The sequence below is a fragment of the Arachis duranensis genome, chromosome 3 (assembly GCF_000817695.3).
Source record: "Arachis duranensis cultivar V14167 chromosome 3, aradu.V14167.gnm2.J7QH, whole genome shotgun sequence".
Classification (NCBI taxonomy): domain Eukaryota; kingdom Viridiplantae; phylum Streptophyta; class Magnoliopsida; order Fabales; family Fabaceae; genus Arachis; species Arachis duranensis.
In genome coordinates this window covers 19,716,408-19,730,614 of record NC_029774.3, presented here as the reverse complement: position 1 = coordinate 19,730,614, position 14,207 = coordinate 19,716,408, and the positions used below count along the sequence as shown (strand labels likewise).

The following is a 14,207-nucleotide window of genomic DNA, read 5'->3' as shown; positions in this document are numbered from 1 at the left end:
TTTAAGGTTTGGTAGATTAGAAGTTACTGTCTCAGCAACATGAAAATGGAACTTTCTGCATAAATCACCGATTTTTAAAATTCATTCCTCCCAATCTACCCATCAATAAATTCTAAAATTTTTATGAGATAGTCTATACACATCCAGGTTTTACAAAAAATTAATTTTATAAAAAATTACTGTATAGATTTCGCCCAGAATTTTACACAAGTTGGCGCCAATCTGCTGAATTTTCTGCAGCAAACAATTCAACAACCTCATATACTAAATTTTGTATCTAAGCTGTTAACCTTCCTAAAACCAAAATTCTAAATTTATTTCAGTTAACCAATATTGCTACCACCATTAGCACAACCCTAAGAGCCCAGATTTATTAATTCAACAAGCATTCACACAATTGGTGAAATTTCATAATCTCAGCAAAAATCAGAATTTTTAGCATATCATCACTAACAATCATACATCAATTTCATCATTTAGCAAACAATTCACCAAGCACAGCCACAATCAATATCTAACTATCCTAACCCTTACTTTTTTTTGTTGATCAAAAACAAATAATTTATTCCTGCTTCTCCCCTGAACCCGAACCCTAACCAATTCAAGAACTAGAATTTTGATCACATCCTCAAAGCCATTCGGCCAAATCAAACATAAGTAAGGGAAGATCACTCACCCCTCTTTGTTTGTGGTGGTAGCTATGCTAACAAAATTTGAATAAACTGGGAGAATGAAGCAAGGGAAGGGTCAGAATTTTGAATTAGAGTAGGAAGGGAAGAAGATGAAGCCGTTGGACCTTACCTAGCAAAGATGTAGCACACTCTTCAGCTTCGGTCAGCTCGCTCCTTGGCCATCACCCTCCTTCTCTTGGTGCTGTGGTTGATGAAGGGCTAGAAGAACTTGAAGAACGTTCTTGTTCTTGCTCCCTGGTGCTTCGGTCGTTCTCCTTCTCCCCGTTCTCTCTTCTGCTGTTCATGGAATCAAAGGAATGAGGAGTGGTGTTTATATAATTAGAAGAATAAGAAGTAGGATGCGGTGACGGCTTTGCTGGTCTTTACTTCTACCAACACCTATCAATGATTCATCATTGCAAATGGTGATCAAGAGGTGTAATCATAGTTGGAGGCTTTTGTGGGTTCGGTTAGCAAGAGAAGGAAGGAAAGGGGGTTAGGGCTTTAATCAGGGTTTGCTGTTCTTTTAACAGGGTGAAGGTTGTGTACACCATATCACATAGAGCTTTCCATTTATGATGTAAATCAAAGGTAGCGAGGCGCTACGACTTCTAAAAATAAAATATGTACGTGTGTGTATATATATGAAAAGAATTTTAACTAAGAACTTTAAAAAAAAGTAAATGAAACACCAACAGACAAGCGCATCACTCTCGATTGAATTAACGCAGAAAGATAAATAAGATTGAACGGTAAAAATATTATATATATAAGATTAGAGTTCCAAAAATATAAATAACAAGTTTCAGACCTGACCTGCAAAGCTAAGAATGGTCGGAGTATAAACAAAACACCAATTGTACAATTTCATAAGATTCAACACAATAGTCCATGTTCATAACAACTATATACATAAATTGTCAATACATCATTATCCATCATCAAAATCATCATGTTACCAACATCAACCATATCAACTCAATAAATACTGCATTAATCAAAATCACTAAGTTTGCACCAACACATAATCAAAACCATACATTGACCCATTCCTCCCTAATATCGAAGCACCTCAATTATCTTTGTTCCTCAAGTGTTCAAAGCCCCGAATCCTCACTGAACGAAAACCCAACCTCTACGGTTCGCTTTCTAGACACCGATACTACCAAATTTGTTTCCAAAACATATATCTCTCTAATTCCACATAAATACCACAAAAAATCAAACTAGGGTTCATAATCATCAATGGTTCACAAGAGTTAGTAGTTTCTCACTTTACTGATGAAAATTCCGGACAAGACCCGGCAAGTCCACAAAGCTAATTTGATCCTAAACACCAAAATTTAACAAAATCTCAACACTTTTACTCAAAGTTTTTGAATTTGGAGAAGGAATAACTGGGTATGAAATTGAGATTTTCTTACCAAATTGTTCAGTGAGTTTCGTAGAGAATTCTGAGACGAATGCATGACCGCTGATGGCTCATATCAATCGGAGCTCCGGATTGAAATTTATAAGGATTTAAATATTATGTCTTGTTCTGTCCGTGCCTACGCATTTAATTATTGTATGTGAATGCTTCGCATTTCATAATTCCATTTTATGCGACTTTGAGCTTTACTCCTTCATCTTGCTTATATATATATATATATATATATATATATAAGCTTTAGAACTGTCGTGACACTTTGATATCCTTTGCTTTACGGCTAGAGGTAAGGCTTAGGGTAATGGGGTGTCACATTTATGGTATCAGAACGGTTCGTCCTTGTGAGCCTTAAGGATGGACCGATTGTGCTTTATTTCATACTCTGGGTTGTTTAATTTTTCTTTCATACTATTTAGGATATCTGTTTGATATGCATAACATGCTTGTTTGTGAGTACTTTTGGAATAATTGAAGCACTGAGCTTGAGATATTGTGACTGATCATCTTGATATCAATTGTTTGGTGCAGAAAGAAAACCCAAATGGCAATTCGTGGATGAGGTCAATCACGTTCACGGAGAGATAGTGAAGATGACTAACCTAGTCAATGCGTTACAAGCTCAACATGTTCCAGAAAATCAGTTCGTAGAGTTTGCGGCGTATCAGTTGATGGGTGAGGCTCAACATTGGTGGCAGGGGAAGTGCCGACTGATGCAGCTACATAATGAGGATAAATGCTTTTGCGGTTTTTAATTAAGATTTTCAATTTCTAACCGGTATGACTTTGAATCATGTCAAAAAAGTTTTAAAGCCGAGAATGATTTTGAAATTGATTTAGAACTTTTCGTTTAAATAATTTGGTTTTAAAATTGGGTCGGAATTCTTGGTTTGAATGATATGGTTTAAATGAAAACTGAGTTCTATGATTTTGTTAATTTGTGAATTTGGTTTAAAATTTAACTCATCGAAAAGGATTCAAATTGAAAAGTTATGATTAAGGATTTTAATGAATTTAAGGAAGAAGTGGGGGGTTAGGTTTTCTAAACGTCCATCTCCTCTTCTTCAGCGTATCCCCATGGGTGAGTAGAATGAAAGCTCATTTTTGGTGTTTTTATAGGATGGACCTTGGGCTCGGTTCGGGTTCGGTTCAATCGGTTCAGTTTGTTAGTCCAGTTTTGAGTAGGGGTGGCAAAAACTGGTCGAACCCGTCGGGTCAAACCGCTAAAAGTGCCAAAAACGGCGGGTCGGGACGAGATTTTGAACCCGCCAAATTTTAAAAACCCGCCAAAACCGCACCGCCAAAACCGCGGGCCAAGGCGGGGCGGGGCGGGCTGGCCCGGCGGGCTATCATATTATTTTTTAAGGGTATTTTTGTAAAATTATAATCCCAATTCCCACTTCCCACAAACAGCTGGCCCTATGCCCCTAACCCTGCATCCCTTCCCTGACCCTGAGACGGTGAGACCCTCAGACGGACCTTGACCTAGTGACCCTCGGCTTCATCCTTCAACAGCTCACCTCCCTCGCCTGTCCTCACTCCTCGCTGTGTTCAGGTGTTCCCTGAGCTCCCTACGCAGCATCACACCATCGCAATTTTTGGCGGCACGCTCCAGTTCCACTTCTCTGTTCTCTCTGAGCTGCCTCTCGTCACCGGTCAGTCACGTCGCCGGTCGCTGTTTCATCTCGTCACTCATCACCAAATTGAAGTCCCGGCGACGCTGTCTCGTGTTGCCTTTACGCTATCTCGGTGGTTCTGTATTCCGGCGGATCCCGGCAGCGCTCCTCTCTCCTCCTCTGCCTCTCGACGGCTGTAATTCAATAAGTGAAGATTTTTATTTTTTATTTTTTTTAAGTAAGGAACTGAGGACAGCATCTTTCATGCTGTTGAAAATTTTGCTGTGGATTTGTTTATGAAATTTGTTTTACTGGTGTTTGTTTTTGAAATTTGTTTATGAAATTTGTTGTTGAATTTTGAGAGTTGGCAAGTAACCCTCTCAGATATCATCATATCAGCATTGTAGTGTGAATAATACACGCTGTTCATCTTGTTTCTTGCCTATCTTTGTGTGGCTTCTATTAGTATCATTTTAACCCAAACAAATAACAAATTGATGGTTTGCTTTTGACCCACCCATTTTGATAAAATCCAACACATCCAATTCCTACAATTGATGGTTTGTTTTACTGGTTAGTGACTCAGTGGGGTGTGTGCTAGTTGATATGCATTTTTTTATTTCGAATGGGTACTAGGAAAGGATATCAATTAACTATGTAACTTTAGTTTTAACTTTTAATTCGTTACTTTTTGTGATGCTTGGTGTATGTGTTCTGACTTCTGATACAACATTATTGAAGATTATTGATGGTTCAGTTCTAAATTTTGATGCTTAGCTTCTTTCATGCTTTTGAAATTTTACTGTTTTAATATTTTCTTATTGATTTATTGCTGATTTAGATATTGTTATGTATTTGTGTTATTTAGGTTGAGTTGCTGGTTCTACAATGGATAATTCTGTCTCTATGAAAGTTTATGGTGGGAATGTAACACAAAATTATGAAGATATGAAAAATCTGAAACGGCACGGGGTAGCAAGTTGAACCCATATTAGTTTGGTGGGGTGGGCCGGCCCGCCCCATATTTGAGCGGGCTTTAGCGGGGCGGGGCGGGGCAGGCCAACCCGCTTTGTCACCCCTAATTTTGAGTCAAAATCTTTAAAATTAGTGTTAAAATTCTTATTTTAATTATTTCTACCCTTCTAACTTATTAAATTTAAATTCCTAATTTCTTTAAATAATAATTAATTTATTGGTTAATTATTTACTAATTATCCAGGATTTACATCTTGGTTCGGTTGAACAAAAAAAATATAGCGGTTCAATGTATTTTGGTTCATGGTTAACTAGTCCTAATGATATATCTATACTTTTCTTTATTTAATTCATTATATGATTAATTGAAGAGGTGATTATTAACTTGTGACAATAATTATTCCGTAGAATAATTAATTATAACGAAAAATTATTTTAAGGTACTAAACCTCGCCGTCAAAAAATTAAAACAAAGAAAAATCTTAACTTGGCAAGCGAAGTTAAATTGTAATTCTTCTGTCTTAATATTTATCTAACACACATACATACAGAAATTATGATAAAAAGGTATTTGGAATTCACTCGGAATATACGGAATAGAAATTTTGGTTCTTACAGCCTATGGGGTACCTTTAATGGGTTGGCAGCCTCCCCTTTTCACCACTTGGTCCCTCTAATAAGTTACCTCATTTTCGCTCTGTCTTAGCCTCTAGATCCGTCATTCTGTATTTTACACCTGTCATACTATTTTAGCCTTCACCCCCAAGACTCCCTTGTTAGCCAAGTGCTTAAGTTTCTGCCCCTCACACTTGGTAGCACATGCTAGATGAGATGTTCTAACATGAAACACGATCCCTTTATTTTCCTTCAGGACTTTAGGAAGGTTAAACATTGGAATTGAGGTACTACTGACTTTCTCTAATCTGCTCTGTTCCACATTTCTATCCTTGCATATAAGGTTAAAAAAACTTTTAAGAAAACTCATTGGTGTAGGTCGCTTGTCAATTTGCTTAAAAGTACTTCCACTCCTATATATGTTTAGATTCAGATTCTCCTTTGCTTTCTCCAACCTCCTTTCCACCTCCTGATCTAAACTGCCACTGCCTTCTCTAGGAACTTATCGCAATTTTGGTTTTTCATATTCCAAATATCCACAAAACAGTAATACACTCCCATCTTTTCATACTTCAGATGAATCTCATAATACTTCTTATTGATGGATTGTTTCAACAGTTTTGTAACGTATACCACAACCCACACCTTCTTAATCTGCTGTCTCTAGGTCTCATCACAAATAAATCAGCATCTATAGTATCCTCCTAATTTCTCTCCAATCTTCTTTGCTGTTTCTTTTGTTTTGCAAATTTCTGGTATACTCCACATTTGAATTCTACATTGGAATCGTTGAATAGTCTCTACCTTCTATCCCTTTACTAGATTACAATGTTTAACATGGATCAGAAATTGCATGAACAATTATGGGAAGCCTCTTTTCACCCTTATCAGATCAATTTATTTGTCGAAGATAAACTAATATATATTATCCCCATTGCTTTTAATCTGTAACCCCTCAGGATGGTTCTATATTACTGCAAAAGCAACTTCTATTGTATCGCTTTTGAAGTCTCGATCTGCTATAATCCTCCCTATCAGACTTTTAAAGCAATCATCCATCCCTGCCTTCACGTCTACATCCTACAGAAACACTACTTTCTCCGTCAATTTGATCTAAGTTTTCATCTCTCTGTCGTAGGGACACGGACATGGTGAGAAGAAAACTGCAGGGCTTTCTGATTAAATCTCTATTCATCGCTCTCTAGTATGCATTAATCACACTTTCATACACACAAATTCTAGTTCTCACATAAAATTCTAACAGGGCATAATACAAACCCTAACCGGGCATAAATTAGGATTCAAATTTGGACTAATCATTTAATAAATTAGTTATTAATTGATTGGTGAGAAAAAAAACTACAAGTATATTTTTCTTTTTATCATCATTCCTATATTATATTATATATTTTTTGTTGTTTTGGTGACAAATATCGCTTAGATTTTAGTGAATTACAACTACAATATTTTGGGTTTATGGTCACGATTTTTTTGTCACGGTAAAAAATTGTGACCATAGAGTCTATGGTTACTATTTTTTACTGTGACAAAAATAAGTTATGGTCATGGTTTTTTAAAAAAGGGTAGCCTAAAAAGAGTCTATAGTTATGATTTTGGGGGTGACTTAAATGTGTCTATGGTCACGGTTTTGGTGGGTGACCTAAAAGGGTCTATGATCACGATTTTTTCAAATGGTGACCTAAAAAATTCCATGGTCATGGTTTTGGGGGTGACCTAAAGGGGTCTATGGTCACAGTTTTGGGAGTGACCTAAAAGGGTCTATGGTTACGATGTTTCACCGTGACCATAAGGTATCTATAGTCACAGTTTTGAGAGGTGATCTAAAAAGGTCTATAGTCACAGTTTTATGAAAAGGTGACCTAAAAGATCTGTGGTTACGGTTTTGAAAAGTGACCTAAAGGTATCTATGGTCACAATTTTGGGGGTGATCAAAAAGATCTCTGGTCACAATTTTGAGGGGTGGCTTAAGGTGGTCCATGTCACGGTTTTTTATTTTTATTTTTTTTAAAACCGCTCCCCCCAAACGGCGTCGTTGCCTCCCCCCCAAAATTCCCCATTCCATCGTCGTTCGTCACTTAGGAAAAAAGAAACCCTCCCTCATCATTTTAAAACCCTCTCTCCCAGTGACCCCATCTTCTCTCCTAGCTACGCACCCTCCTCCCCTCACGCACGGCGCCACCCATTCTTTCTAAGCCCTCTCTCAGTCTCTCACCAACAACCACTCACCAACTTCAGAGTCTCCTTGGCCCGTGACAAAGCTCTTTGTTCAACTGACGACGGTGGTGACTGACAATGCTGCCCTACTTCTCGATGATGACTCCTCGTTCGACTGACGACGGTGATGACTCCTTGTTAGTATTATTGGAAGAGAAGAACAATCAATTGTGATTTTGTTCTCCACTTCACTCCTCCAAGTCTCTAATGGTCATTGATGCCTTGTCTCGATTGAATCTTAAACAGAGAAGGTTCACCAACGCTTATTCCATGGTAACTTTCTCATCCTCCTAATGATTCTTTTTTTTTCTTTCTTGCTTCATGATTTTTCATTTCTTAGTTTCACTGATTTCAAGAATTTTTTTCTTTTTCTTTCTTTTTTAAGCTTAATTTATATTTTTTCTTGATTTTCTTATCTAATTGATTTATGTTACGATAAGACTTTGCTTTGTTTTTTACCCATCTTTGTTTAGAATTCTTTTCATTTAGTCCTCAAAATAATGGTAATGAACTAAAAACCCTAAATTGTTAACCATAGAGTGCAAAATTTGTGAAAGAAATATGAATGGGTAATGATAATAAGGTTGATGGTAACGTGTATCTAACTAACTCTATCTATGTATTTTTACATTGCAACGAAATGTAGGTAATTTTTTTTATCAAAATCGTGAAAATAGATCCAAGCAAAAATAGAATCATCGAATGGGTCTAGTTAGCTTTGAATTAGTACGTGCTGAATTGGTATTATATTTGTGCTTCGCATTTAAGTATCTTTGCATGTTTTATATTATCAGTGTTGACTTAGTCACATGTTAGTAGTTTCTTTGTAGCGTGCAAAAAAGGAGGACAATGAAGATCCATCACAATCTGAGATGTTTGTTGTAACTCGTACGAACAAGAAAGGAGAGACTGATTCGAAAACATAAGAGACGATTGTGAGTTGTTTTAGTTTCTTAAAAATGTACACTAAAAAGAAATGTATTAACTATTTTTTTTATTTTAAGCATTTGGGCGCATCGAGTTATTTTGATATTCTTTGTGTGTAATAGGATCTTCTTCAAAATTTGAAGTAAGCAGGATACAGTGATGATGAAGCAGTTCAAACAGTTTTTGAAAAGGAGAAACATAGTAGAGTTCGTTTGTATGGTCGATCAGTCACAAAATCTCTTCTTAAAAAGGATAAGCAAATCCGACAAATGCAACAACAACATACTGGAATAGTTTTAACTATGGAGAAAAATCAAAATAGCTTAACTTGTAAGTTGGATGGTTTAACAAACTTGATTAAAACATTATTGCAACAAGTCAATACCAGTATGAGTGCAAAACAAGTGCAAGTAATGATAGAAGCTATCCAACAATCTCTGTCTGACACCAGTAGTACACCAAATGATGCGTGGCGAAGTATTCCTCCTTCATTTGGATCGAATCATGTGCCGAAAGATTTGAAGTAAGTACTATTTAAATTAGTAGTTAAATTAATAGTAGCTGATTGCTATTAATGTTGATTTTATTGTTGATTTATTGGCCTTATACGAATCTACTATAGAATCTAGTTTGTTAGCAGAAGGTTGCTTGTTCTTGTTGTACTTAGTATGTACTAGATTATTGTAGTAGTTAATTATGAAAGTTTGATGTTGGCATGTCTTCTTCAAATAAGAAGCTCATTAAGGATGGTATGCTTAGAGCATTGGTGCCGGATTTCAAATAGAGTAAGACACAGCTACATTAGTTGACTTCTTAAAATTTTTTCCCTTTCATTGTCATTGGACTTTTTTTTTTCACGGGTACCTTTCTAAATGTATGACTTTCTTAGGAAAATTATCATCATCATCACTATCTCTATCTCTAGCTCTTGATATCTATCTTTATCTAGCTATCCATTTGTCTCTTCTTTATTTGATTCATGTTATATATTCTTAATTAATTAATGTTGGTTAATTGCTGATACTACATTATAAGGTATCCTTATTAATTATAACACAGATAAATCACAGATTTTACATGTATTTATGTGCATGATAATTATAAGTCCATGTTATTTAAGAGGCTAAAATAAGGTATAGACACAGAAGAATAACTCTTTATATAAGCTCTGAACAAGTGAACAACTTCTATTACATGTATGTATAGGTTTTGGCTAAGGTTTTATTTTTATATGGCTCAAAACTGTAGCAAATGCTCCTTGCTGTTTAGTGTTTAAACTTTAATGTTGAATGATTTATTAAACTTCTATCACATATTCATTACTCAGCTGTACTGCGCCATCAAAAGTATTTTTGCTCTGTTCTAACATGTTTATTTCTTTTGCTAGCAGGAGGACATGATGTGAAGAAAATATTTTTCATAGAAATATGAGATGGAATAGGTCTCATATAGACTTTAGTTATCTAAATATAATATTCTGATGTGTTCTGTGTGTTTTTAAGAGAATTTATCCAGTATTACATGTAATGGATAAATTACACACTATATTGATTTGTGTTGTTTGAACTAAAAACATATCTAGCTTATAATTTAAATTTTATGATTTAGATTTCTTGACTTTCTCATTTTTAGACTAATTTTGTGATTATAATAATTTTGAGATGTGATTATGCTTTAAAAAAATAAATTTTATAAAATAGAGTAGGCTATGATTATAGATTTAAAATAGGATGACCATAGATAAGCATAGGGTCATGGTTTTAAGGTAGGGTGACCATAGAGAAGCTATGATCATGGTAAAAACTGTAACCATCACTACAAGAAAATAAGCTTTCTGCCATGCTTTTAAAACGCACCGAAAAGTGCTTAAAATCGTGCCGATAGCTTTTCGCCACGCTTTTTGAGCTATCGGCACACTTTTGAAAGGGTCACATCCGCAAGAGTTCCGGTTGCTCTATCGTCACGCTTTGTGGATCTATTGGCACATTTTTTTCATGCTTTCATCTCTTACCTCGCTTAAAAAGTGTGGCCATATCAACCTATAGCTACGCTTTAAAAGCGTACCAAAAAGTGTACATATCATCACGCTTTTGAAGTGTTCCGATTAGATTAGATTTGGGTATGCTTTGAAAGTGTACCAATAGAGCACATACAGTCACACTTCAAAAGCGTGGCTTGCCAGCTAAAATCTTTTGCCACGCTTAGAAAGCGTGACCTATTCCTTTGTCAAATTAAAAAAAAGGAAAAAATTAGAAGGTATAAAAAATTGATTTTTTATTGATTTATATGAATTATTTATATGCTATAATTATAATTAAAAAATTACAATACTTGAACAAAACTAATAATTGAATTAGAACAAAATAAGTTCAGCATTAGAACTTAGGAGATCATTAAAACTATCAAATTTGTGGCCAATTTGCAACCATCACCGTACAGATTTAATCAACTAAATCTTGATTGAGAAGTGGTGATTCAGCAATGGTTACATGCCTGAACTCTTCCTTCATAAGAAATCAAAGTGCCACCCTTCACATCAACCAATGTTTTGGGAGTCACCTGCATAACAGGCACTATAAAATATAAGTAAATTAATCAAAATCATGTAAGGTCTACAACTCAAAGGCAATTGCTGATGATAATGATCATTTTTCACCTCCATGTAGTATTCATTCTTGTTCTGGATCAAATGATTTAAGATTTCTAAATTAACCAGTCAAGGAGGTTGGATGATACTAAAAGCACTACCTTCATATAGAATTGAAAAGAAGTACAACAAAAAATGATAAAATTTAATTCAGATTGTTATCTCCAAGATTGCTAAAACATGACATCAAAATGCACAAGACAAATCACATACCAAAAACAATGAAAGATGTTCAACTGAGCTCCAAAGTGTAGTTAATTTGCCATAGATTCATATCCTTCTAAATCTGAAAAGCCATCTAAATGGTAGTTTAAAGGATAGCTATGCTGTATAAGTATCTAAATCAACTTCCGATTCATCAACAAGCTATATTTATAGTAGTTTCGGACTGCCAATTCAAAAGGAGAGAAATACATGACTCGGGTGAAACTAGTTACAACAATACAGTTGAATAACAAAGGCAAAATACAAAAATGAAATCATACCACCCGCCTCTGCCAGTCTGCCCTTTGGATGGGAATGGCAAAAAGTCATCAACAACCAATCGGGGATATTGACTCTGCATAAATTTAAATTTGCAAAACCAAGTGATTACAAACCTGGTTAAAGCAAGAAACTAAGTGATATAAACCTGGCTAAAGGTATGAATCTCAATGTTTGAGCCAGAAGAGTTAAACGAAAATTTTTATATACCTTTTGAGTGTCATCATGAGTGTTGGATGAGTTCATCATGAGTATTTCTGTTGCTAGACATCTCTTTAAAGAAAAATAATTTCATTCATTTTGAGTGGCTAGATTGCTCCCAATTTTGTTCACAAAATGCTGTCCAAAGCTACATAATTATGCAACACGTAACCTTGGATTTTGAGAGATCAAAATTTGATTCATAGAGAATTCATAACACTTTCCCTGTTATACATAGAGAATGAGCAACTTAGCCCACGTAGCATGCAGAGTTAGAAGCCATAGCAGCCACCATGCTTCATTCATGCAGCAACATAGGTTTACCCTGTCAGGTCATGGTTCTTCTTCTGTAAGTTACACATTATATCTGTGCTTTATCTCTAGAGAAAAATAGAGAATTCAAAATCATGATATTGCACTATGTCATGAATAAAATGATACACAGACACATATTTTCATAAAAATTAATCAAATATTTTTATTATTGTATAATAACCACTGATGACAGGGCATCCATATAGCAAAATCAGAAAAAATAAAAAATGAAAATAAATAATCAGAACCAACAAGAAATAATCATAATCGAAAATCATAAAAACAATCAAAACAGAAACAAATCCTCAGAAAAAGAATAAGAACAAATAAGTAAAAAATCATAACAAAAAATTAAATAATTTAAAGCTTAGCAAAATGAGAAAAAAATCAAATAATTAGAAATTTAGACAAATAAAGAAAATAGAAAATCAAGTTAAAACCCTAAATCAGGAATTGAATCTTTATTGCCGACGCCAGCGATGCATCCGGCGCCGAGCTCGACAAAAACCCACCGATTGTTTCCTTCCAGATCTTGCCACCGATCCATGGATAAACACCAAAGACGTCGGCACTAGCAGAACGACGGTTGCCACTGACGGGTTGCCGCTAACGAGTGGCGCTGACGAGTTGCGCTGACGAGTGGTGCTGACAGTTGGCGCGATGCGTGAGAGAGAGGGAGACGGTGTCGTGGGGCATGATTGACGAGGGAGGGATGGATGTAGGTACTGCGATGGGTCGAAGGGAGGGGTTGTGACGGGTTGAGAGAGGGAGACAACGGAGTTATGGCTGTGTTAGGGTTGCAGAGATGAGAAGGGTGAGTGACGGCGAGCTAGGTTAAAAGTGATTTTCAAAACAAAGTGAGGTAGTGTATGTTGTTGTTATCACTTCTTAGTCTAGGGTTAAAAGTTAAAACTTAGAAAAAAAAGTGAAGTGTCAAAAAAATAGGTGGGAAACTAAATTTTGGAAGGAGGGAACTCTATCGATACGCTTTTGTAGAGTGCTAAAATAAACACAGGATATGGGCATGCTTTAAAAATGTGACCATTGAAAGACTAACTAGCCACGCTTTTCAAGCGTATCGATTTTCCTATATGGCTACGCTTTTCAAGCGGGGAAAAAAAAGTGTGGCCAAATCACAAATCAGTGGCCACTCTCATAAAAGCGTGCCGATTTTCCTATATGGCCACGGTTTCAAGCGTAGCAAAAAAAGCGTAGCCAAATCACAAATCAGTGGCCACCCTCATGAAAGTGTGACCATTGACCACTTTTGGCCATACTTTAAAAGCGTGGCAAGAAAAAAGTGTCCCGATAAGCCTTTTTTCCTGTAGTGCATAGATAAGGTAATGGTCACGATTTTACAAAAGGATGACTATAGAGTGACCATAGAGTAAACTATGGTCACAGTTTTAAAGTAGGGTGACCATATATAAGCTATGGATAAGGCTATGGTCACGATTTTAGAGTAGGGTGACCATATCACCCTATAGATAAGCTATGTTCGCAGTTAAAAATCGTGACCATAGATAAGACTATAGTCATGGTTTTACAAAACGGTGACCATAGAGTAAGCTATGGTCACGATTTTAAAGTAAGGTGACCATAGATATTTATGATTACGTTAAAACCATAACCATAGACTAGATTATGATCACGGTATAAAATAGGGGTGACCATAGAGTAAGTTATGGTCACAGTTTTACAAAAGGGTTACCATAAATAAGCTATGGTCATATTAAAACTATAACTATAAATTAAGCTATAATCACAGTTTTATAAAAAGGTGACTATAGAATAAGTTATGGTCATAGTTTTTACGTATGATTATAGAGTAACTTATGGTCATCATGCAAAAAATATGGTTTAAAGTGGCAGAATTTGAACACAGCAACCGTGACTATAGAAACTATGACCATAAATCTACGGCCACGTCAAAATAGATCATTGTGAAAAAATTGTGATCATAGACTTATATGATCATTTTTTTTACTAGTTGTAGTCACAGTTCTTTATCGTAATAATAGAGTTTTTTTTTAAGTGTACTTTGTCGATGGAGTTACTATATAAAATATGAGTTGTTATTATTGAACCAAACTTTC

General features: G+C 35.6%; 1 long non-coding RNA gene across 1 annotated transcript; it reads right to left on the bottom strand.

Annotated features, from left to right (window-relative positions):
* Window positions 1-416: 416 nt before the first annotated feature.
* Window positions 417-1,206, bottom strand: LOC107477986 (uncharacterized). Its single transcript, XR_001589862.3, has 2 exons — window positions 802-1,206; window positions 417-722 (listed from the first exon to the last, which is right to left on the bottom strand). It is a non-coding gene; the product is annotated as an uncharacterized LOC107477986 (long non-coding RNA).
* Window positions 1,207-14,207: the final 13,001 nt, after the last annotated feature.